At 40.9% G+C, this 24,866-nt stretch overlaps 1 long non-coding RNA gene across 1 annotated transcript in view; it reads right to left on the reverse strand.

The window, feature by feature from the left end:
* Positions 1 to 920: 920 nt before the first annotated feature.
* Positions 921 to 24,866, reverse strand: part of LOC128106428 (uncharacterized) — a 58,334-nt gene continuing 34,388 nt past the window's right edge. The window contains exons 2-3 of the long non-coding RNA XR_008216704.1: positions 3,360 to 3,713; positions 921 to 3,048 (exon numbers count right to left, since the gene is read on the reverse strand). This is a non-coding gene — a long non-coding RNA (uncharacterized LOC128106428). The remainder of the gene's footprint in view (positions 3,049 to 3,359; positions 3,714 to 24,866) is intronic.

A 24,866-nucleotide genomic window follows, 5' to 3' on the forward strand; every position in this document is an offset into this window, starting at 1 on the left:
CAGGAACAGATTCAACAACCCACACACCACAAGGCTCTTAATACAGGCCTAAAGTTGTTGAGATTATGAAGACATTACCTTTCTAGGTTTCATCTAGCATAAAAGGAATTGTAAGTCTGAAGAGACTGACTCAAGCTTATTGGGAACTCTGAAGGATGGCTGGGAAATTGTTTGGCAGCCAAACCTTCGTGCAGGTGCCTTGGGATACACAGGTGGCTTTGAGAAGCTCTCTGCTCTAGTGAAACCCCCCATCAATTATACCAAACTCATTAGGAACGGGAATCCAGGCATGAACATTTTTAAAAGCCTTCCAAGGTTCCCATATAAAGCCAAGGCTGAGAAGCATTGCTCTAATTATAGCCTAGTGGTGTAGCCCAGAGTGTGGGCACTATCTTTGGGCATGCTGGGGAGAAGTGGGTGACTAAAGGCAGTGCTTGCTATTAATACATGTGGCACTTTCTTAAGAACTTTGCCTGTGTTAACACATTGAATTCTCCCTAATGGACAGAAGCTATTATTATCAACATATTACAGATGTGAAAAAGATGACAGAAGTCATACAACTGAGACTGGTGGAAGAGGATTCAGACTCATGCACTTGACCATACAGTGGTACTTATTTAACAAGTGTTTGTTAAGCTCTTCTGGCATATGAAATATTTGTAAGAATTCCTGCTGGAGTCTGCAAGTGCTTAGTGCGGTAAACAAGAAATGTTTTTTTTTTTTTTCTTTTTTTTTTTTGGTTTTTTCGAGGCAGGGTTTCGCTGTGTAGCTTTGCGCCTTTCCTGGAACTCACTTGGTAGTCCAGGCTGGCCTCGAACTCACAGAGATCCACCTGCCTCTGCCTCCCGAGTGCTGGGATTAAAGGCGTGCGCCACCACCGCCCGGCTTGTTTTGTTTTTTTAACCACCCATCACCTAATTATCAGCAACTTCCTTAGTATGTCCTAGAATCAATGGTGGAGAAAAAAAAATCGTGTTCATTTCAATGGTGTCCTGGAAACCCTTATATTACATGCATAGGTACCAAGACGATTGGGGTTTTATTTTCCAGCCATTTGTGTTAGGCTTATAAAGGGCCAGGGGGCAGAATGAGAGCCTGGGGCATTCTAACAACCTGAAACAGGCTACATATCTTACTCACAAATAGCACTCAGCTCAAATAAGGCTGGAGGAACAGAATTATTTTATATGTATTTGAGACAGAGGCTCACTATGCACTCCTGACTTGTCTGGAACTCACTATGTAGATCAGGCTGGAATTTTTTGAATTCACAGAGATCTGCCTCCCTCTGCCTCCAAAAATGCTGAAAATAAAGGTGTGTGCCACCATGCCAGGCAAAGAATTCTCAGGAGCAGAGAAAAAATCCACAACATAATTTACCTTCTTTTTCCTCCCTAAAGATGGACTACTGTCAAAGACACACCTTCCCTGTGGTCATCTCAGGGATCAGCTGGCTATAGATAATATGGTCTCACTTATCTGCAGCATGAAAATAAATTTCTCCTCATCTTCCCTACTGATTCTCACTGCCAGGTTTCACAGGGGAGACATAAGATCACCACTGAACTCTGCAACCAGATTTTACACATTAGTTATGCAAAAAAAATTTTCTGTATTAAGAGAGTCTCACAGAATGACAAAAAGGAACATGCACACAGAGGTGTTTGTTTATTTGTTTTGGTTTGTTGGCGGCTTATTTGGTTGTCTGCAGTAGAGTAAGAGACTGACAAAAGATACCACTGTGTAGCTAAGGCTTCAGTATGCACCTTTCAACCCTGAGGACCTCCTGACCCTTCTGTGTCTATCTTGAGTGCTGGGATTACAGGCATGTTGCCATTACTGGTAAGAATTGGTTGAGAGTACCAAATACCTTTTTTTCCTTTCATTAACAAACAAACTTAGTTCCAAATCTGAGTAAAAATGAGCTTACATAAAAGCAATATCAGGAAATGTACACATTTGAGTTTGAAATAATATAATTATTTGATCCAGTGGTAATCTTGGAGAACTATGTAAGATCTAATGCCACTTTACAGCGGTACTAAAACTAAAGAAACGAATACTTCATTGGAAATCTTTCAGTGGGTGGAAAAAGCTTTTGAAAATATATTTCATGGCGCTGGAGCTTGGGATTAGGGGTCATGCAGCATACCTAAAACTTTAGGTTCAATCCTCCAAACTACAAACAATGCATATGCCAGTGATAGTCATTTATATTTCAGTGGAAAGGAAGGGCTAAGAGCAAATTTCGCTGCTGTTCTAGGAAAGAAACCACACGACTGTTGAGACCCACAAAGGGAACCAGTGTTGGAAACGGGAGAAAGAGAAGTTGTAGTGTTGGCAGGATGACTCCATCATCTCAAAAGTTTATCTCCCAACCACTTTCCAGAAGGACTCATGTCTACTCCAGAAGGAAAATAAGGGAAAAGGGCTTGTTTCTTTTCCTTGATAACACACATTTCCCAAGGCCAACTTGCAAATTAAGACAATGAATTCTATATCAAAAGACAATAAGACATATTTCATTATTTTGGCATTAAGCAAAAATTGGAAAGCAGGCACATTAAAATCCCTTTTCAAAGAGCAAAGACAAGAGGAGGAAGATTTCCAGCATCATTGTTACCATCATCAACTTGGCTCAAAAAGGAACACAGAGAGCAGATGTTTGAGGAAGTTTGACTGTGAGAGGCAAGACGCAAATTAATATAATAAGAACCACATTGTCACAACTGGTAAAACCATTACCCACACCAAAAATGAGAAATCATATTGTAAAATATGTGAAGAATTAGCTGTGTGCACTAGGATCAAAGTAATGATGTGAACAGAAGTGGGCAATATACAGAAAACTGGGATTATCTCCAAATGGTAGATCTATTGAAGTATTTGGAGAACACATTTTTTTGATAATAAAGTAATTTCAAATAAACTGATAGTAAAAGAAGATGTTACTGATTCTAGCAACTGACTGATCCAGAAAGTAATGTATGACTCCTTTGCTGTAGCTTTCCTTTATGAAATTCAGATTCATTTCTCCCTGAAGAGCTGGAAATAAGGAAAATTAAAAAAAGAAGTGAGAATTATTACCCTACAGACCAAAGAAAGTTCATTTTCAGTCATAAATATGAGAGGGGGAAATGTCAATGCTTGAAATTAAATATCCCATTCTTAGTAAATGTAATATGACAGTAAATGCAATATATCCACTGATTAAGGGAACCTTTAAAAGGAAGAAATCTGAGAAGGGCTAGGAAAAAAAATCATTGGGTCAGTTACTGGGGCAATAAAACAAATCTCCCCAAAGTTACCATCTTAAATTCATCACAGTGTTATTGTTTCTCATGATTTGTACTTACTAGGAACACATTAGTAGTGTGGCTGGGCAGATGTGTCTCCAAGAAGGTAGAGCTGTAGCAGTAGGGGCTGTCCAACCATTTCTCTCTCTTCTTAGGGTCTCACAGGTTTTGTGTTCAATGTTATAGCACGATGTAATTAGGTACTCCTCAGATTTCAAGAATCCAAAAGCTACCTGTTGAGTCACACCACAGGTCAAGACTCCAGAATGGGGCAAAATGGAAGACAAGTCTTCTTCTGTTTCCTTGCCTGAAAGGTCATTCAATACCACTTCCGTCAAATTTTGTGTGACTAGTGGTCAAACAGTGCCAGAAGCCTTTTTTGTGTTTCAAGAGCATGAACTGCAATTCTTCTCACTGGAGGAATATAACAAACGTATTAGGTGGGGTAGTGTATATTGGTGTGAAAAGGTCAGATGGGGTAGCAGGTAGTACTGAGACCAGCTTCAAAGGTACAATCTATTAGAAATCTCCCCCTAGACTGTAGATTCTCTTCTAGACTACAGCAACAATAAAGACAATAGTACAATAATCAAAAGAATGGCGTGTCTCATTTAATCCTATCTTCCCTTTACAATTTTCAAAACTGAGCTTCAGAAAGCTTTCTTAGCATGCTCAAGAGCCTGCTGCAAATAGCTCAGCCGGAAAACACGGATCTATTTCCAATTCCAGTCGCTTTTAGCCACCACTTGGCATCCTCTTAGAACAAGTTCATCACTAAACTCTCATGATCATGAAGAAAGAAGGTCTATTCCCCAACAGCACTTTTGAGATGGAACTCAGCACTAGACTCATAAAAAAAATGGTGGGAAGTGGGAAATGTTCAGCACAGTCCTACCCGGGCTTTACTAGAGTTTGCATCCTCCCTCTGCACTTGTCCACAGTGAAGTTGGACTTTATCAGCACTGTTTCCCATTCTGCATCAGTTGCAACCATTTTATTTTAACTTCGATTGACCTAACCACTTCTCTGACACTTAATAGTTGGCCAACTCTCAAATTTAAAGGAGAAAAATACCGTCAAGCAAGACTTCCTTCAAATTCGCCCCTTTCCATATCTCTTTGACCTTAACCCCTTCTTTTCTCTTGTCAACTTGTCTCCCATGTGTCCAAAGATAAGCCTTCTTAGCCGGGCGGTGGTGGCGCACGCCTTTAATCCCAGCACTCGGGAGGCAGAGCCAGGCGGATCTCTGTGAGTTCGAGGCCAGCCTGGACTACCAAGTGAGTTCCAGGAAAGGCGCAAAGCTACACAGAGAAACCCTGTCTCGAAAAAACCAAAAAAAAAAAAAAAAAAAAAAAAAAAAAAAAAAAAAAAAAAAAAAAGATAAGCCTTCTCTTTGCATGTTGGATCCCCACCCTCTTCCTGTCTGTTCTGAGAACTTTCACTCTTAATTATATCCACTTCTTTCACCCCAAACCCCCGTCTTCTGTTGGCTCTTCCCCTTCCTTTTAAAAACACTTTCACATTCCTTATCCTAAAAACAATAATCCTACTCCAGTCTGCTCCCCTCTCACTTAAACTGCCTTCCCTGTTTCCCTTCAACTCTAAAAGGCTTATCAAAACAGTTTACACTGGATGAATTCACTCTGTTATCTCCAACTTGCTCCATGACTCATTTTGGTCTGATTTCAGCTTCCCACTCCCTTCAAGCTGCCCTCTCAAATGACCCAGCCTGAGTCCAGCTCTGAAACCAGGGTATGGACAGCTACAAACTCACCCTGTCATAATAGATGCTGTTCCTATAGCCTTCTTTCCAACTGTTACTAGCTAGGAATACAGAGTTTAATTGATCAGTTCTTCATTAAAAGTATTAAGTTGTGTGGCTCAATGAAACACTGGGAACCAAAGAACAGAAATGTACTTCTCTCTGAAGCTCACATGGCTTCCAGACTGCACATTCTATTTGTATTAATCCCCACCTCTTCCTCACAGTCAAACGTTTTTCTCTTAATGTCTAGTAAAGTCAAGTTCTGTCAGAGGGTGAGAAATTGTAGGAAAGATTATAATAGCTTAGTTTATCCTAAATGTCTTTAGAGTTGACAGCTCTCTCCTGTCAGGATTATCCACGTACTTATGGAATGACACTTTTGTTGCTTCCCAGTTTTGTCAGTTATGAATAAGGCTCCAATAAACATTGTCACGCAGGTTTTTGTGGGGGCCTATGTTTCCAAGCCCTTTGAGCAAGTACTAAGACGCGTGATTCCCAGACCCTGTGTTTCTTTTATAAGATAGTTTCACAACGTCTTTCAAAGACACTTTAGGATTTTTGTATCCCCCAAGCAAGGAATGAGAGTTCCTGTTGACCCATAGCCCTCCGTATGCTCAGGAATATCAGTCTTGACACTTGAATCTTATGATTCTACAATCCTGCCCCAAAGCTGTCCAAGGTAGGAAGAACTGGGGCCAACAGTGACAGAACTAAGGTTCTGTGTAATAAGAATGTGAGGAATGCAAGACAAATATGGATCCTCAAGCTGTGTGTGGTGGATAATTCAGGTAACGTGCTTTATAGACCAGATTCAAAGCTGTCCGTCATTGATTGATTGATGCTGCCCGTCATTGATTGAGAGAATATTGTTCTCCCAGTGCAAAATTAATAGTTTCATCAGATTAGTGTTCAGTTCTGCATAACACACTTACAGGAAACAAACTACTGTCTCAGAGCTCTAATGCAATTGGTTGAAAGCTTTGTTCTGAAGAATACCAGCATCTCATATATTCCTTGAGGGGAAAAAAAAGAATTGCAAACATGCCTGAAGTAACATCTGTGAATATTAAAACTGGGAGCATCAAACAGATTTCTATGATCACGATTATCATTCTTAGAGGCATTGTGTTAGACAGCTAGAGTCATCTGAGAGGAGGAACTTCAACTAAGAAAATGCCTCCCTAAGATCAGGCTGTAAGCAAGCCTATGGGCATTTTCCTAATCGGTGATTGATATGGGAGGGCCCAGCCCATTAGAAGTGGTGCCATCCCTGGGCTGACAGTCCTGAGTTCTATAGGAAAGCAGGGTGAACAAACCATGAGAGCAAGTCAGCAAGCAACATCTGTTCATGGCCTCTGCATCAGCTCCTGCCTCCCGGTTCCTGCCCTGATTGAGTTCCTGTCCTGACTTCCTTCAGTGATGATGGACTGCAATGTGGAAGTGTAAGCAAAATAAACCCTTTCCTCCCCAACTTTCTTTGTTCATGGTATTCATCATAGCAATAGTGACCCAAACTAATACAAGGCATATTTACTTCGAGCTTTAAAAAATGTTCTGTATTTAACTATCATGTTTAATTAAATTAACTGTACTCTATAGCAACCTAACGTCCCAGAATTAAAAGATTCATTGAAAACTGACAGTGCTATGAGATAGAGTCCCTGGGTCCAGTGAATTTGAAGACCTTCTACATTTCTCAATAATCACAAAAGAAGGATTAGATCAGGCACGAGTGCCTTACCTGAAAAACCTTGGCATATCACCCATCTCCAGAGCCTTTAATCAAAACCCACTAAGGCAGAGGGATCCAGCTGCTGATTGGTCATTTCCACCATCCTTACTGAGATGGTTCGTGAGTGATTTAATAATTTAAAGCTTTGTGTGTTAGCTTAGTGTATCTGAGCTTTTTTTTTTTTTTTTCTTTCTTTTTTTCAAGACAGGGTTTCTCTGTGTAGCTTTGCGCCTTTCCTGGAACTCACTTGGTAGACCAGGCTGGCCTCGAACTCACAGAGATCCACCTGCCTCTGCCTCCCGAGTGCTGGGATTAAAGGCGTGCGCCACCACCGCCCGGCATATCTGAGCTTTTTTAAATGAATCATTCAGTCTAGTCATGTGTGACATTATAATGTGTATAATGCAGCTGGACAGTCACCCTGAAATGGGGATACAAGTGCAGAACTGCAGGGGAAAATGGTTAAATTATAAAGAGAAAAGAAAAAGACAACTGTATCATTTAGAAATACTGTTAACATTCTGAAGTTTTGTTTCCAATAATATTCCTGGTTTCGTACAGATTTGAGGCCAGGCCTTGCAGGTCCTGACAGGGAAGAAGCTGGCAGGTCCTGACAGATGAGAGCTGTGGTGGAGGGACCTCCAAATCCAGTCAGCTCTGATGATGGAGTCACAGGTCTAGGCCACTGGGGTTGGAGGGACTATGGAAGATGTGGGCAAGGGTCGCATAACTGGTGGTGTCAACCAGGGGGTGGTGGTCTTTGGGTGAAAGCTCCTTCAACAGGTTCTGTAGGTGGAGTTTTTCTGTGTCCTGGTAGTTGCTCTCAGATAACCACAAAAAGGCTTAATATTAATTATAAATGTTCGGCCAATAGCTTAGGCTTGTTTTTTAGCTAGCTCTTATAACTGAAATTAACCCACTTCTGTTAATCTATATGCTGCCATGTGGCTCATGGCTTGTACTCACTCCTCTGACTCCACCTTCCTCCTTCCCAGCATTCTCTCTGCTCTGAAAATTCTGCCTAGCCATCGACTAATCAGCTTTTTATTAACAATGAGAGCAATACATATTGCAGTGTCCAAAGATTGTTCCACAGCATGGTTCTGAAACAGAAACAGCAATCTGAATAATTTAATCTGTTCTTAGTCACAGAAGCCAAAAAAAAAAAAAAAAAAAAAAAAAGAGGCTGGTGCATGGGTCCAGTATACAAGCATCTTTTATCCTGAATACAGTATCTCCCTAAGGCATAATAGTGGATCCTTAAATGTTGAAGACATTCTTACCAGCTTTGACAATACAGGAAATGTTTTTCTATTTACCAAAGTATTCATATAAATGGCTCTTTTTGAGTGGGATTTAGGGAGTGGGATTTAGTGAGCAGCTCTGAGGAGCTTGAGGGATCCATGGAGGCTCTGAGGGGAGATGTGGTGGTGGCAGAGGAGTCTGCAGAGCCAACAGTATCTCCAGAACAACAACAATGAAGAAAAATGCAAAAAAAAAAAAAAATCAGGTCTTATGTGAAGATACTTTTGAAAAGTGGACTTACGAAATTGGGAGGAAAGATGGCTGAGCCAAGCCACACCTGAGGCAGAGAAGGGCAAAACTAGAGTCACTGTGGTCAAGGGTGTGGGAGCGATATGGGAGCATAGCCACAGCAGACAAAGAACATGTTATTACTGAATAGGCCTGCTCTGTGCTCTCAGGCTGACCCTTAGCATGGAGTTACTGCTGCTGCAGCCCATGCTGCTCGCTCTGCTGGAGGAAGGAGTATAACACGAATCTTAAAAGATCTATGCAGGGTCGCTTGGCTCGGCCTGGGAGGAGGGGACTGGACCTGCCTGGACTGAGTCTACCAGGTTGATCTCAGTCTGTGGGGGAGGCTTTTCCCTGGAGGAGGTGGGAATAGGGGGTGGGCTGGGGGGAAGGTGAGGGGGGGCAGGAGGGGGGAGAACAAGGGAATCCGTGGCTGATATGTAGAACTGAACTGTATTGCAAAATAATAATAATAAAAAAGATCTTATTAATAAAAATCCCAGAGCCAGATATTGGAGTGAAAGCTGAACAATCAGAGAAACAAAAGAAGCCACAGCCAACCTCATCTCGACAACTCCTCAGCGGATCCTGTATCCAGGAATCCTCAGACTGGAAGCCTCTGAGTCCTCACCTTTGAGAGTCTCGGTTGAACTGCTGCTAAAAGCCTAAAAGCTTAAAAGCCTCTCATTCCTGGTCCTCACACTTTATATACCTTTCTGCTTCCTATCATCACTTCCTAGGATTAAAGGCACGTGTCTTTCCCAAGCAAGGCATGAGATCTCAAGTCCTGGGATTAAAGGCGTGTGCCATCATACCTGGCTCTGTTTCCAGTTTGGCCTTGAACTCACAGAGATCCAGATAGATCTCTGTCTCCAGAGTGATAGGATTAAAGGTGTGTGCCATCACTGTCTGGTCTCTATATCTAATCTAGTGGCTGTTCTGTTTTCTGACCCCAGATAAGTTTTATTAGGGTACAAAATATATTGGGGGACACAATATATCACCACAAAGGAGAGTGTGGGGCCAAGTCACTGCCCTGGGTTACAAGCATGATGGTGCATGGTGACACTGAGGGCAGGGAAATGTGTGCTGGATTGGGTCTCACAGGGATCCTGCCAGCAGACACCCCGCCTAGCAGCAAAAATTATCCTGATTCTGGGCAACAGTAGGATATCTAAGAGAGTCTTAGCAATGGTCCAGTATTTATGGCACTTCAGAAACCAGAAACCTGGAACCAGACCATTTGGCTTATTGCAATGAATATTTGCATGTAAAGCTGTTTGGGAAATAGGTATGTTTCCAATATCATTTCAATGAAAAAATATGTGATGAAGAGGTGGGAAAGATGTTGAAACAGAGTGGCCTGTGTGCTGTGGAGAGAGGTGGAACTAGAGATGCTACAGTGGTGACAGGCGTAGGAGAAGGCTGAGGTAGACAGGGGAGCTTTTTGTTGCTGGGTAGGGCAGTCAGGGTGATGCACAGCAGCCTGGAGCTTGCCTGAACACACCACCAGCCCCACCATTGCCTTGGCTCTGAGCAATGACAAGATGTCTAAGATGAAGAAGACTTCATTTTCTCAATTGGGCCTTCTTGAAAAACCTCCAGGGTCCATACTGCCCCTGGAGGCCATGTTGATGTCCATGGTCTGCGCTACTATATACCACCACATGGCCTGTGGTAGTGGTGGTGGTGGTGGTGGTAGTGGCAGTGGTGGAGGCATGTTGATGTCCATGGTCTGTGCTACTGTATACCACCACGTGGCCTGTGGTGGTGGTGGTGGTGATGGTGGTGGTGGTGGCAGTGGTGGGGGCATGTTGATGTCTGTGGTCTATGCTGCTGCCTAAGACTATCTTGTTGTTTGTGGTTTGTTTTCCTGCTGGAGGACAAATGGGTGTCCTGGCTTGGGCTGCTGCCTGAGGCCATGTTGATGTCTGTGGCCTAGGCTACCAGAGAGGGCCATAATGGTGTCCATGGTCCATACTTCTGCGAAGGGCCATGTTGATGCCTGTGGTCCTGTACTGCCACAGGAGACCCTGAGGTCAGTGTTCCGTGCCGATGCTGGAGGGCCTACAGATCTCCATGGTCCATGTTGTTACCAGAAACCATGTGGGAGTCCACAATCTGTGCTTCTGCTGGCTGTAAGGGTCAAGGAAGCTTCTTTTGCAACGGTATTGATGACTGCAGACTCTGTTGAGAAAGAAGGACATAGAAGGCTTCTGTGACAACACCTCTCCTGCCAAAAAAAGAAACAGTCCAGACTGGAAACAACTGAAGAAAACATTTAAAAATTGTGATAGGGATGCTGAAGCACAGCTCTTCACAGTTGATGGCTTCTCATTATTCGTGATAGCCAGAACCTGGAAACAGCCTAGATGCCCTTCAACTGAAGAATGGATTAAAAAAAATGTGGTACACATACACAATGGAATACTACTCAGCAGGGAAAAACAATGACATCATGAAAGTTGCAGGCAAATGGATGGAACTAGAAAATATCATCCTGAGTGAGGTAACCCAGTCTCAGAAGGATAAACATGGTATGTACCCACTCGTAAGTGAATACTATGGTTGGTTATCCTTTGCTTTACATCTGGTATCCACTTATGAGTGGGTACATACCATGTTTGTCCTTCCGACTCAGTTTTCTTTAGGGGGCTGGCCACTGGAAGCTTGACCATGCTCCAATGAGTATATGGGCAACACAAATTGGACTTGGTATATGTTTTTTTCTTCTTTTTCTTTGGGGAAGGTCACAGGTGTATGTGTGTGTGTATGGGAGTGGACCTGGGAGGGCTGGGCAGTGAGTGTGATTGGGGTGCATTATGTGAAATTCCCAAATAATTAATAAGAATATTATGTTGAAAAAAAAAGTGTTTTCCTTATAGTACTACTGTAGGCTTTGTATCTATTTAATGGGCATGTAGGGTTTGTTTTTGTTTCTTTTTTTACTTTATATATTGTAGTGTGCACACTTTAGATAGTTAAAGTATCTAACAATTTTATGTGATTATATATTTATAATATCAATGACTACAAATTTGACCTTTTTATTATACACTATACATATTTTTTTCCAGAAAAAAACTCACCCTGTTTTCTTTTTCACGGTGTATTATTTTTTAAATTTGCATATTTCACTGCATGAGATCAGGGTAGAACATTGTTTTTTTCTGACAGCCCCTTCAATATTTTGATCTGTTCATCATGTATAACACTAGTGTCCACTTGCACAAGTAACAGGAAATGATTGATTGTAAGCAAGCATTCTTTTAGGGGAAAAAAAAACCCTACACACCTTATGAATGTAAGGAATTTGACACTAAGCATATGAGAGTCTTATCCACATAAATAGGACACTGTATTTACCATTTCCTTTCACTTGATTTATTATGTCCAGTTCAAAAATAATAAAGAATTGCTAAATTTTTCACGCACTTTCACTGTAAAGAGAGATGTTCATGAAGCAAGAATGTGCATTGCTATTACAAGTGTTACATTGTGTGGAGAGCAGAATTTGACCTCTAGAAAGCAAGGCACTTACTTGAACTTTGACCTTTATCAAATTGTGGTTAAGTTAAAATGCTGTCTGGAAATTCTTTGGTAAATATGTGCATGCTATGCCAACCACATCAAGAAATGGAACAAAATGCTAAAATATGAAAATGGCTTTTCAAAATCGTTTTAAGTTAACTAAGTATTATAAGGGATTTGTTTATTGTATAGTACTGTGGATGTGAAATATTCCTGACCAATTAAACATAGATTACATGGATAAATGTATAAGTAAATAAGAATAAGAAAGGCCTAATCAACATTGCTTAGCTGGATCTGGTGCATATATGTAAACATGTTCCTTGGTACATGGTACAAGGCCCAGGGCAGATTGCACATTAAGTTATATAAAAGAGTTCAAAGGAGCTGGAGGTTTAGTAAGAGGTAGGATATTTGCCTAGTACACATGGGGTCCTGAGTTCTGCTCCTAGCACAGAAAAAAAATCTCTGTTAAAAATTTTAAAATAAATATAATTTTTTGATCATAATATAATGAAAAGAGAAGTTAATTTTAAATGAGAGACAAAATTGTCATTCTACTTAAACATAGCTTTGTTTACTTAAACTTAAAATCTTAAATCCCCGTCATAAATGCTTTTAGAATAAAGAATTGTATAAAAAATTCAAAATAGCTAAAAGATAATGCAGGTTCCATATACTGACTTTGGGCACAAACCATGGGAAAAGAAGAAAAATAGCTATAATAATAAACACAGAAATTAATGAGTCAGAACAAATACATGTGAGAACACACAGATAAGATGAGAACTAATCATGGAATCAGTTAATTAAAACTAAGTAATAACAATGAGTTCTAAAAGATTTAAAAAAAAATAAAATCAGTGAATTAAATCCCCAGTGTCATTATCAAAAAGAAAAAGAAGAAAACTATATGCAAAACATACATCAAAAAACAAATGAATCTTTGCTCAGTTGACTTCAGCAAGAAGTTCCTGGTTTTCATTCTCATTTCCTTTCCCATCACTGGGTATGTGTGAATACATGTACACACGTCTTCAATATGGGTCGCCTGCTTCCATCTTGCTGACCTGTACACATAGTTGTCAGCTGTGACTGTGGCATTGACTTCAATCCTAAGCTGACACATACTCCTTTCCCTGTGGGCATCTCCACCCACGTATGGGAAGACTGTGGGTGGAGGAGAGGATGGAAATGATCCTATAGATAGAATCATGGGTGTGACTTTTTGATGTTACACAGCACTGAGAGACCCCTACCCCAGTTCCCCCTAAGGCTCGGAGAGCTGAGGAAAGGGACATCTTAAAATAGCCAGAACCGAGTCAGTTCCCCATTCCTAGACAGGATGAAGTCAGAAGTTTTAAAAGTACAAAATCAGACTGTCTGGTGGTAACTAACCATGAGACTCCCCCCCCCTCCCCCAAGATAACATGACCAAATTTTGGAGATGGGCTGTAAAACTCCTGACAGAGCAAAAAATAAGATAAAGTCCAAGTTCAGGAAAACTGGACCAATCACGGGTGGACCCGTACAAACCCCCTCCTCTCTGAAGAATTTTGTGGTTTTTGCCTTCAAAAGCCAATCTCCCCAAGAAAGAAGAACTCTCCTCCCTGCCTCGATGCGCCGGGCACTGTGGCCGAGGGTTCCTTGTTAGCTCCTATTGCACGGAGAAGTAAACCTTGCTATTGCATTCTGGATATCTCTGGTCTCCTGGTGGTCTCTTTGGGGGTCCTAATCTGGGCAGAACAAGCACAGCATGCTCATTCCAAAAGAATGACCTCAAAGTTTCTTAGAAAATACAAGTACTGTTCAACTATTTCAGGCAAGATTACATTTGTGCCCCCCCCCCCCCCGCCCCAAATTACTCTGAGTTTCCACTGACAAGTTTTCTATATTATTTTGTGATATCCTAATTGTTACTACTACAATTACATATACTTGGGGCTAAGAGGATAGTTCGGCAGTTGGGAGCATCTGCTGTGCTTGCAGAGGACTTGGGTTCCATTTCCAGGACTCATATGGCTGCTCATAACTGTCTAGCACTCTAGATCCAGAAAATCCGACAGGCAATTTTGAAATGACACCAAGGGTTTGGCAAGAAAGCAAGAATCTTAGGAGTTTTCACATGTTTTTATAACATTGTATCTCTATTTCTCCTGTGAGCTATGCACGTACATATACTTTGAGGTAGCATCTCCCTGTGTAAACCAAACTGGCCTGAAACTTGTGTATCCTTTTCCCTCAGCCTCCTCAGTGCCACAGCTGTTTTCTATGAGTTTAAAAATAAAGTTTTTAAAAGACCTTCCCAAATAAGAAATGGAAGGTTAAGTGGAGACCTTGCATAGAACTTCAAAAGAATGTCCATCCTACCCATCTGGGTCCCCACTGCTAAGACCCTCATCACTCTCTCTGGATTCCTACACTTAAGAGCAATGGGAGGGCGTGGCCTTTAAGGAAACACAATGCCTTCACGTTCCAGGCACATGTGAACTGGAATGAGACCACACTTCCTCACAGCACTGCAAAAGAGCTAAACTCCATGCCTCTTCGGAGGGACTTTGCACCGTGCCGCACGGAACAGAAGGTCTGTTGTGAGAAACCAGAACAGCTGGTCCTCTCTTCACCTTGTGTCCTCCCTACTTCCAAGCAAACCAACAGCGACAGGACCCTTGATGACACTGCAGAACTTGGGGAGTGACAGGATGGTGCTTCCCAGCTGCTTTCTTTGACTTAATGACAGCGATGCTGCTGTGTCGAATTCCTTTCAAAGTGGAATGGCTGTTGATATTTTGGGAGGTTTTGTTGTCGGCGATCTACTTAATTGCATTTTTTTTTTTTTTACAGGAACATATTAGTAGAATGGATGTGAACATCTCTAAAATCTCTGGCACTAAAGGGCTAGTTCATAACTGCATTTTATAGAGAATAATTGATGGCTGTGTTACTGTGAAAATCCTTTATGCTTTGAACAGTTGGAATGGCCAGAATACGTTAAAGCATCAGCTGTGCTGGTCCACGCCAGGAGGATCTGAGGAAAAGGCAGAGGCAGGAGGATCACAAGTTTAGCCCAGGGTACACTTTTTGCCTGGGGAGATGGCTCACAGAGCACTTGCTGTGCAAGTGTGAGGACCAGAGTTGGAATTCTCACAACCTACCTAGACACAGAGGGGCATGTCTGTAATCCCACTGCCACCCTTAGCATCCTGGGAGGGAGGGACAGAAAAATCCCTGGAGGGCGATGTTTGTAGCAGGGAGAAGATAAAACCAAAAAATTCCCAAGAGTTAGCTTCTATTCCTGTAGCCAAGGGAGTTGGCTGCTGAGAGTCTAGGCTTCATAAGAGTGAAAGAATTTTACGTCATCGAAAGATTCTGACAATATGAAATAGGACGTGTTAGGCTGCTAACCTATATGGTAGCATTGTGTGTGATTACTCATTCCTTTCTTCAGATCCTATAGGAAACTAAAATACTTTTAAGTAAGTCATTACCTAGTACACAAACTTGATAAAAAAAATAATTTAAGCAACTTAAAAGTACAACTATTTCTAATTATTGTTGCAATAAAATGTAGATTTGCATACAAAATTGTGTGAATCTCAAAACTGAATGAGCATCAGTACTTAAGAAATGCAATCCCACATCAGTCAGTCTGTCAAATCTAAGCTCTGAGGAAGAAGTTAACAACTAAAGCATAGATCCATAGGGATGAGAATGTGGCTTGCCTGAGTTATAGGTTATTGATAAATGGCTGTGTATCAATATTAGCAATTTTACTGAGATGAACATGCTATGGGAGGAAAAAACAAACAGTATTTGCTATACTATGCCTCCGTCTCCCTGGGGCAGGGTGGATACTGAAAACTCCCCCTGTTGCTGCAAAACCATCAGATGGCAAAGAGGGACTTGCCAGGATGAGCAGCTATCTCTGTGACATGACTCACGGTCTCTGGGCAGACCCGGGTGCCCCTCCCATGTCACTAATAGCCAAAATTACAGAATATTTTATCCCTGAGGTCAGCAGTTCTAAAGATGGGTATCCTTCAGTGTTTTAAAATACTCTAAGATTACCGACATCTAAACCCCACCCCAGAATGACTGCATGAAGATATTTGTGGTCTGGGCAGAGTACGTGTGAAAATTTGAAATTCCAATAAACGTCGATCTCACTCCGCTCCCACCTACCCTCCTCAAAGCTATCACCTAAAGCCACTTCCAAGTGTGTTCTTATTTTAGTATGAATCACTGGAGGAATATTTTGAGGGAGGAGAGGGCAATGTGTCAGCGTAACTACAGAAAGATTCAAGGATGAATTGCATATAAGAATGAACCATGATGTCATATATGTGGTCTAGCAGAGACTTATGAAAAAAAAAAGTATGTTTAAGAAGTTGGCAAAGTAGACTACCTCCCAGCTTACTTTCGTTTTTACAAAGAAATTTGCAAAACAGGAAATTTCTAAAATAGGATTAAAAACTTTCAAAAATTAGTAAGCTGGAGGAAAATATTTAAGTCAAGGAGAAAAGTTACAAAATGACCCTGTATTTTGAAATAGATAATTAATATATAGAGATGTAAGTAATACTTCAGATGCTTTCACAGATCTTATGCTGCATATGCATCCAGGCGACGCCACTGTTTGATAGAATTCGGTGAAAATAGAAAATAGCCACCCTTGTCCCACAGATAATCAGACCCAGCAGGGTCAAGCTGCTTTGCCAAAATCCCACAACCAGGACCCAGAATCCTAGGCTTCGATCTGTTTTTCAAATGCTAAGTATTCCATCACATCTCTGCAGTCCCTGGAAATCAAACAGAACTTGATTCATTTTCACGCGGTTGCTGCCTGTGTATCCCAACAATGACAGTATAGGAACCTGGCCCTTCTCACAGAAAGACAAATGTCCTAGCTCCATCATCAAACTGTAGAAGATCCTTTCTTGTTAGCTTTCGTCACTGTAACGAATACCTGAGATAAATCAACTTAAAAGAGAAACGTTTCTTTTCTAATAATGTTATGTGGATTTATTTTTATTTTATGGAGTTTTTTTTTTTTAAAACTACGTTTTAAGTTAGCAAACAAAGGAGTGGGTTTCGTTATTGCCTTTTCATACACATGTGTCATTTGTTCTAAATCATCTTCCTCCCCACGCAGTCCCCTGTGGCCCTTGCTCGTCCCCTTGCTGGCCTCCCTCCCTGACAGTCTCGCTCTGCTTTCATCTCCCATGTATCTGTTACCCCCGCCCCTTCCCCATCTCCCTCCACGAACACTGGTTCTTTCCCTCTCATCATCCTCTCTCTGCTTTCAAGTCCTACGTATACATGTGTATGTATCTTAGCAAAATGATCTCCAGTTCCAACCGTTTTACTACAGATGTCCATGTTTCATTGTTTTAAAGCTGAATAAATGTATATAAGGAGCATGTTTCATTTATCCATTCATCTGTTGATGGACATGTGTCTTAGTTACAGACTTTGGCTGTTGTAAATAATGAAGTGATAGCCATGAATGGGGAAGGAGTTCTGAAGTAGGTTGACTCACAGTCCTTCGCAAGTGTATACCTGGATTATATGGTAGTTCTATCTGAAGTGTTTTGAGACAGCTCGACTCTGACAGTGGCTAACTGGTCTGCACTCCTACCAACAGGAATGGGTTTTCTTCTTTCCCAGTATTCACACCAGCTTTGGTTGTCCTTTGGATTATGAGAGCCGTTCTAACTGGGGCAAGATACAATTTCAAAGGAATTTTCATCAGCATCTCTTTGGTAGCTAAGGGGGGGGGGGTCGAACGTGTCTCAAAATATTTATTGAGCATTTTTGTAGCTTTAGAGAACTGTAAATTCAGTTTACTGGCTCTTTTGTTATCAGATGATTTTTGTTGTTTGAAGAATTTCCATCCTGGAGAAAATCCTTGCCAGTTGTACTTCAGACAAGGGGTTAATATATGAAATTTTAAAAGTGAACCATCCCAAATCCCCAACGGTCAGCTGGGGACTGTTGGTAAAGTGCTTGCTACACAGCATGAAGACCTGCGTTCAATTGCCCAGAACACATTTGGAAAGCTAGGAGGAGCAGCATAGACCTATAGCTCAGCACTAAGGAAGCAAAGGCAGGAGGATTCCCTGGGGTTTGCTGACCAGCCAGCTTAGCTGAATCAGTATTAACTCTTCAGTGAGAGTCTGTGTCTCAAAAAATAAGGTGAAGAATGATTGAGAAAGACATGCAGTATTGAAACATGGGCCTCCACGTCCACACCTGTATACACCCATGAACATACACACGCAGTCAGTCAGTGAAAGAATCCATGAACTGAAGAGATAGTTCTCAAAAGAAATACACATTGACAATAAATATTTTAAAAATGTTCAACATCCTTAGCCATCAGAGCAATGCAAATCGAAACTATTTTTGAATTCCACCTCACCTTAGAATGGTGATTTTCTTTCTTTCTTTCTTTCTTTCTTTCTTTCTTTCTTTCTTTCTTTCTTTCTTCCTTCCTTCCTTCCTTCCTTCCTTCCTTCCTTCCTTCCTTCCTTTCTTTCTTTCTTTCTTTTGTTTTTTGAGACAGAGTTCCTCTGTGTAGCTTTGCGCCTTTCCTGGAACTCAATTTGTAGACCAGGCTGGCCTCGAACTCACAGAGATCAGCCTACCTCTGCCACCCAAGTGCTGGGATTAAAGGCGTGCACCACCACCGCCCAGCAGAATGATGATTTTCATCAAGAAAATAAATGACAACCAATGCTGCTGAGGATATGGGGAAAAGGAACCCTCGTTCACTGATGGCAGGAGTATAAACAAGTGCAGCCACTATGGAAAACAGTTTGAAGCCTTTCCAAAAATCTAAAAATTGAAATACCATATGACCCAGCTATACCACTGGTAGTCATATACCAAAAACTCTACATTTTATCATAGGAATATTTACACACCCATGTTTATTGATGTTCTTTCAACAATAACAAGAAAATGGAACCAACCTAGCTGCTCATCAACAGATGATGGATAATAAAAATGTGGTGGATATATATAATGGAATTCTATTCAGTCACAACAAAAATTAAATTATGAAAATTTCAAGTAAATGGTAGAACTGGAAAATAGTGTATTAAGTGAGCTAACCCAGACTAAGTATAAACACTGAATGTTTGCTCTTGGATGTGGATTCCAGCTTCTAATTGTTAAATATGTGGGGGTGAGTATGGATAGAGGCCAGGAAATTAGAAAGGATCCATGAAATAAGAAAATAGCTTTTGGATTGGGATGAAGAGTGCAGTAAAACACATGTGATATGAAATTAGAAGAGACAATACTGAGGTAAAGGTACAGCTGAGATAGGAGATGGAAACAATGAAGGATATCAAACAAAGCCAAGCATGCATTAAAAAGGAATAAGGAAATCAGTTATTTTGCAAGTTATTTTTTTAATTAAAAGGAAAAAAAAAACATACCATTCACACAGCTTCATCTAGGAAACATTAGCCAAGGAGGTAAAAATTTCTACAGTGAAAACTTTGAGAACAAAGAAAATAAAGAAAACCAGAACACAAGCCTTTCTGTGCTTGTTATTGGTAAGATTCATATTGTAAAAATGGATGTGTTAATCAAAGTTATCTACAGATTCAATGTAATACCCATCAAAATCCCAGTGACATTATTCACAGGACTAGAAACAAAAATCCTAAAGTTCATAGGAAAGGACAAAAGACCCCAGACAGTCAAAGTAATCTTAGCAGAAAGAGCAGTGCTGGGGTATCATGATGCCTGACCCCACATTATACTACAGAGCCATAGCAATACAAAGTGCATGGCACGGGCACAAAAGAATCCAGTGGAATAGACCTAGGGATAAACCCACATGGCTACATCCAGGGAAACGGTGTCAGAAAGTATACAATAAGAAGAAAAAAGACAGCCTGTTTAACAAATGGTGCTAGAGAACTATACTTCCACATATGGAGGGGCAAGATTAGATCCTTCTCTATCACCCCGCACCGATATCAATTGAAAACCAACCAAAGACCTTTGTATAAGAACTGAAAGTTTGAAACTACTAGAGGAGAAGACAGGTTTTTTTTTTTTTTTAAAAAAAAAAAACCTCTAAGATATGAGAAAAGACAAGGACTTTCTGAAAAGGTTTCCAAAAGCACAGGAAATAATCCTAAAATGGTGCGAATGGGTATATACAAAATTGGAAAGCCTACTCAGAACAAAGGAAACACTCTTCAGAATGGACAGCCTTTAGCAGGGAAAAATTGTGACCAACTATGCATCAGATGAGGGAATAATGGAATATGTAGAGCTCTGTAGGATGAAAGATTCCTTGCGGCTCATTTTCGTAGAGATTCCTGTCCATCACCAGTGGGTCCTCCTTGGATCTGTGACAAGGTAGAAAACTACAGCAGAAGCAGCTTGGCGGGGATCATTGGTTCACCTCACGGTTGGGAGCAGAAGAAAAAGAAAACCTAGCTCCCACAAAGGTACAGCCCAGGCTTCTAACGGGCTCCCGGATGGCCTCTCTGTTAAAGTCTCCATCCCACCTCCACCCCTAATAGCACCAAACTAGGCACAAAGCTTTTACGCCACGAGCTTAAAACAGATCCAAGGCACAGTCGTCCTCTTGTGTGTTGCTTCTCAGCTGGTTTCAAACCTCTCTTGAGGTCCACAGAGCATCTTGAGGTCCTCCTAAAACTCTGTTGCAGCAGACTGGAGCTTTCCTTAGCCCTCCACTGGTTTAGCTGCTGTGCTGCACCCACACCGGGATATCTGCCTCACTTCCAGTTCCAAATAAAGTGGGAGGCATTGTGGGCCTCCAGAAGGGCTTCCCAATGTTCCCTGGGCAGTCCACTGGCCTTCAGCCACCTTGGAGCCGTGGTGACCTCTGGGTCAATGTGTGAAGGCTGAAGCGCGTTTCTCTCCTCGGCTTCTGCCTCTTCCACTTTCCTTCCATCAATGATGTTGGTTTTTCTAAAGAACCAACATTTGGCTTCATCGATTTTCTTTAATGTTTTTCCTCTTTTCTATTAAATTTCCACGCAGGGTTTATTATTTTTGTGCTTTTTTTTTTTTTGTATTGGATTTGTTGTTCTTATTTCCCTAGCTTCTTAAAGCAGAGGCCGAGATTATTGATTTTTGATCTTTCTTCCTTTCAACTGCAAGTACTTAAAATTATAAATTTAACTCTAAGCACCGGCCACTCTATGTCATTTATTTCCAACTTAAATTGCTATGGTTAGAGAACACATTGAGTGCTTTTTAAATCCGTTTCAATGGGTTGAAAAAATTTTATATTGGGTCAATCCTGAGAGTGCTTAGTGTCCTCAGCAGAGTGTGGACCTTGCTCTTGAGGAAAAGTTTCTCTACGTGACAGTTTAAGTTGGAGTGTTTTTTTTTTTTTTTAAGTATCCTGTATCCACACTGTTTTTATTTTAATTGCTAGTTACTGAGGATGGAGTACAGAATTTGTTCACTCTAATTTTTAACTTTGCCTTTTTTTAAAAAAACATTTCTGTGAGCTTTTAAAAAATTATTACACTTATGTATTAGGGGATGGGTGACATGTACATTCCATGGCGTAAAGCATATAGAGGTCAGAGAGCAACTTGTGAGGGTCAGTTCTCTCCTCCATGATGCGAGTCTCAGGAACTGAATTCCATTCCTCAGACTTGGCAGCAGGATCCTTACCCACCCTGCCAGCCTCATCTGTAATTGAGGGATTCTTTTTCAGGTTTTTGTAATCCATGATTATTAAATCTTCCCAGAACATGGGGCACTTTATCAGCAGGAGACATCTCTGCTTTATCAGATGCTAATACAACTGCCTCTGCTTCCTTTTACTTTCAACTTTTAAGTTTTTGCAGCTATTTTTTGTGTAGGAAGTACAGTCAGAGCTTGAATTAATTATATAATTGGTAATCTTTGCCTTTTAATTGAGATATTTAATCTATCATTAATTACATTTATAATCTGATTTATATTTTTTTCTTACATTTTGCTCCTTTTTGTTCCTGTTTCCCTTTTATTTCCTTTGTTATGGTAAGCATTTGTAATGTGTCCTATTACTTTCTTTTTTTATTTTATATATTTACACACATACATACATATATACAATTGTTAATTGACTTAATATTTTCACTTAGCACTTGAAAACTTTTCTTAAGACATACTTATCATAAGTATCAGTAGTATTTGGTGTGGCATTTGCATTCATGCATTAATAGTGTACAGATCAAATGCAGCCTCTTTCCTTCGGTATGTCATTCCCCATTGCCTTCTGGCATCCACTGCATTTGAGAGTCACACTGTTCTTTTCTGTTGTGGATTGTTTGCCTATCCTTCCAAATTCATGTTAAAACCTTGGCACTTAATGTGATGGTATTAGGCGACGAGGCCTTTGGGAGATAATTAGTTCATGATGCTAGAGATCTCATGAATGAGATCAGTATCCTTGCAGAAACAGAGCCAGAGAACAGTCCAGCATTCCTTCAGTGGAAGCACAAGTAAGCAACTGCAGCCCCAAAGCAGGACCTCACTAGAGCCTGACTCACATTCCTGCTGCCCTCTCTAGTTCCTAGAATCGGACTGTGTTCCTTGGCTTGTACCTCTTCCTCCATCTTTATGTGCAAGACAGCATCTTCAATTCTCTCTGACCATCATCCTTCCATCTTCCACATTTGAGGCATTCTTATCATTGCATTGATCTAGCAGATATCCCATAATGATCTTTATGCTTAAAAGCTGACCAGGGCCTTGGATATAGTTCAGTTGGTCTTCAAAGCATGAAGACTTGAGTTCCATCAGCAGAAAACACACACACTCACAAAACTGTAGTGACATGCATTGGAACCCCCTGCTGAAGAGGTGGAGACAAATAGACCCCTATATTTCACTGCTGGTCAGTCAGCCTGGTCTGCTTATTGAGTTACAGGCCAGTGAGAGATCCTGTTTCAAAAAAAAATGTGAATGAAGGGCTGGAGAGATGGCTCAGAGGTTAAGAGCACTGACTGCTCTTCCAGAGAACTGGAGTTCAACTCCCAGCACCCACATGGCAGCTCACAACTGTTTGTAACTCCAGGACCCATCATCCTCATACAGACAAAACACCAATAAAATAAAAATAAAAATTTAGAAAATGTGAATGATCCCTGTGACACAGTGAAGGGTGTTTTTAGGCCTACACATGCATATGCATGCACGTTCACAGGGAGAGGAGAGGGAGAGGGGAAGGGAGAGGGAAAGGGAAAGGGAGAGGGAGGGAGAGGGAAAGGGAGGGAGAGGGAAAGGGAGGGAGAGGGAAAGGGAGGGAGAGGGAGGGAAAAGGAGAGTACTAACATTTCTAATCCCTTCCAAAGCTTTGACATCTTGCCATGTAATATAACACATCCTCGGGTCACCTATTAAGGACCCAGTGTCTTTGAGGACCATTATCCTGTCATTGTAATAGTAATAGTGTTTACCTCATGGCTTATTGTAATGATTAAATGTACAATACGAACATGATGCCAGGACATGCTCTGTGCTAGCTTCTCATATGGGGGTAAGGCATGGAGTAAATGAAGAGAGGAAAAATGACAGGGATACTTTAGACCAACTGTTGGCATGTGTCCAGCGCAGCTGTGGGTGAGAATGTCAAATGATGACGTTCAACTCCAAGATGAGCTATCATTTACCTCCTTTTGTTCTAATGCCAAATGTGTTTATCACCAAATCATAATAAAAGGCATCCAACTGAGTGCACAAAGGAGGTAAACCTAAAATCCTGTATCCTTGTCCTCAAGATATTGCCAAAGTAAGTAAATAAACATGGATCATGAAAAAGTAGAAGTACTTTTGCACTTTCCAACAGAATTCCTTAAAATTCACCTTGATGAAATACCACACATATGCTGTGAAGCTCACTGCTGCTTCCCAGCAGGACACAGCACCCTAAGCTTGTGGATGCCCTTGGAAGAAAAGAGAAACACGCCCCTTGAAGGGTTCAAACTGCTCAGAGGTAGGTTAATGTGGAAGTTGTTAATGGATAGTCTGTGGTGGTATTTTACTTGTACTGAAATGTGATTTTAATTGTATGTTAATAAATAAAGTTGCCCAGGGGTCAGAGCTATTAGAGCCATAGCAAGAGTGTGGTGGTGGTGGCACACGCCTTTAATCCCAGAACTTGGTAGACAGAGCTAAGTAGATCTCTGTGTGTAAAAAGATACAGCCAGCATTGGAGACACACGCCTTTAATCTCAATCCCAACCATAGGTGTTTGGGTTTACAACCAATGAGAAGGCAGAACAGAAAGGCTATAAAGACAAAAACACAGGAAGTAGCTCCCTTTCGGAGAGCTCTCTTGGCTGAAGAGGATCGCTGAATCAGGAAGGGTGAGGCTCTTAGCTCTGACCTCTTGGCTTTCTTCTCTGAATCGGCTCTGTGTTTCTTATTTAATAAGACGGTTGGTTACATCTACAATAGTCAAGTCTATGAATATTCAAGCCAGCTGTGCAAAAGAGAACGTTAATGTATCCGACGCAGAGCTTCTGTTACGTATGTGTTATTTTTATTTCTTGTTTTTTCATTATTATAACAGAAAGTTATTCTAAAATAAAAATTATGAGAGTTAGGTAAACAAATTCTAATAGGTTTTTTTTAATAGAAAATAGGTTCTTTTCTCATACAGTATACACTGATTACAGTTTCCCCTCCCTCTGCTCCTCTCAGTTCCTCTCCATGACCCCCTCCCCTGGACCCACTCCCTTCCTGTCTCTATTAGAAAAGAATAGGCTTCTAAGAGATAACAAGCAAATATGAAAAAATAAAATATAAGAAGAACAAAAACTTTCATATCAAAGTTGGACACAGCAACCCAACAGGAAGAAAAGAATCCCAATAATAGGTACGGGAGTGAGAGACCCACTCATTCTTATAGGAGTCCCATAAAAACAGCTATAATATAATATATATATATATATATATATATATAATACATATAATATGTATATATGTATATCTATCTATCTATATCTATCTA

The sequence above is a fragment of the Peromyscus californicus genome, unplaced genomic scaffold, assembly GCF_007827085.1.
Source record: "Peromyscus californicus insignis strain IS unplaced genomic scaffold, ASM782708v3 Scaffold_9__1_contigs__length_137607984, whole genome shotgun sequence".
NCBI classification, from domain to species: domain Eukaryota; kingdom Metazoa; phylum Chordata; class Mammalia; order Rodentia; family Cricetidae; genus Peromyscus; species Peromyscus californicus.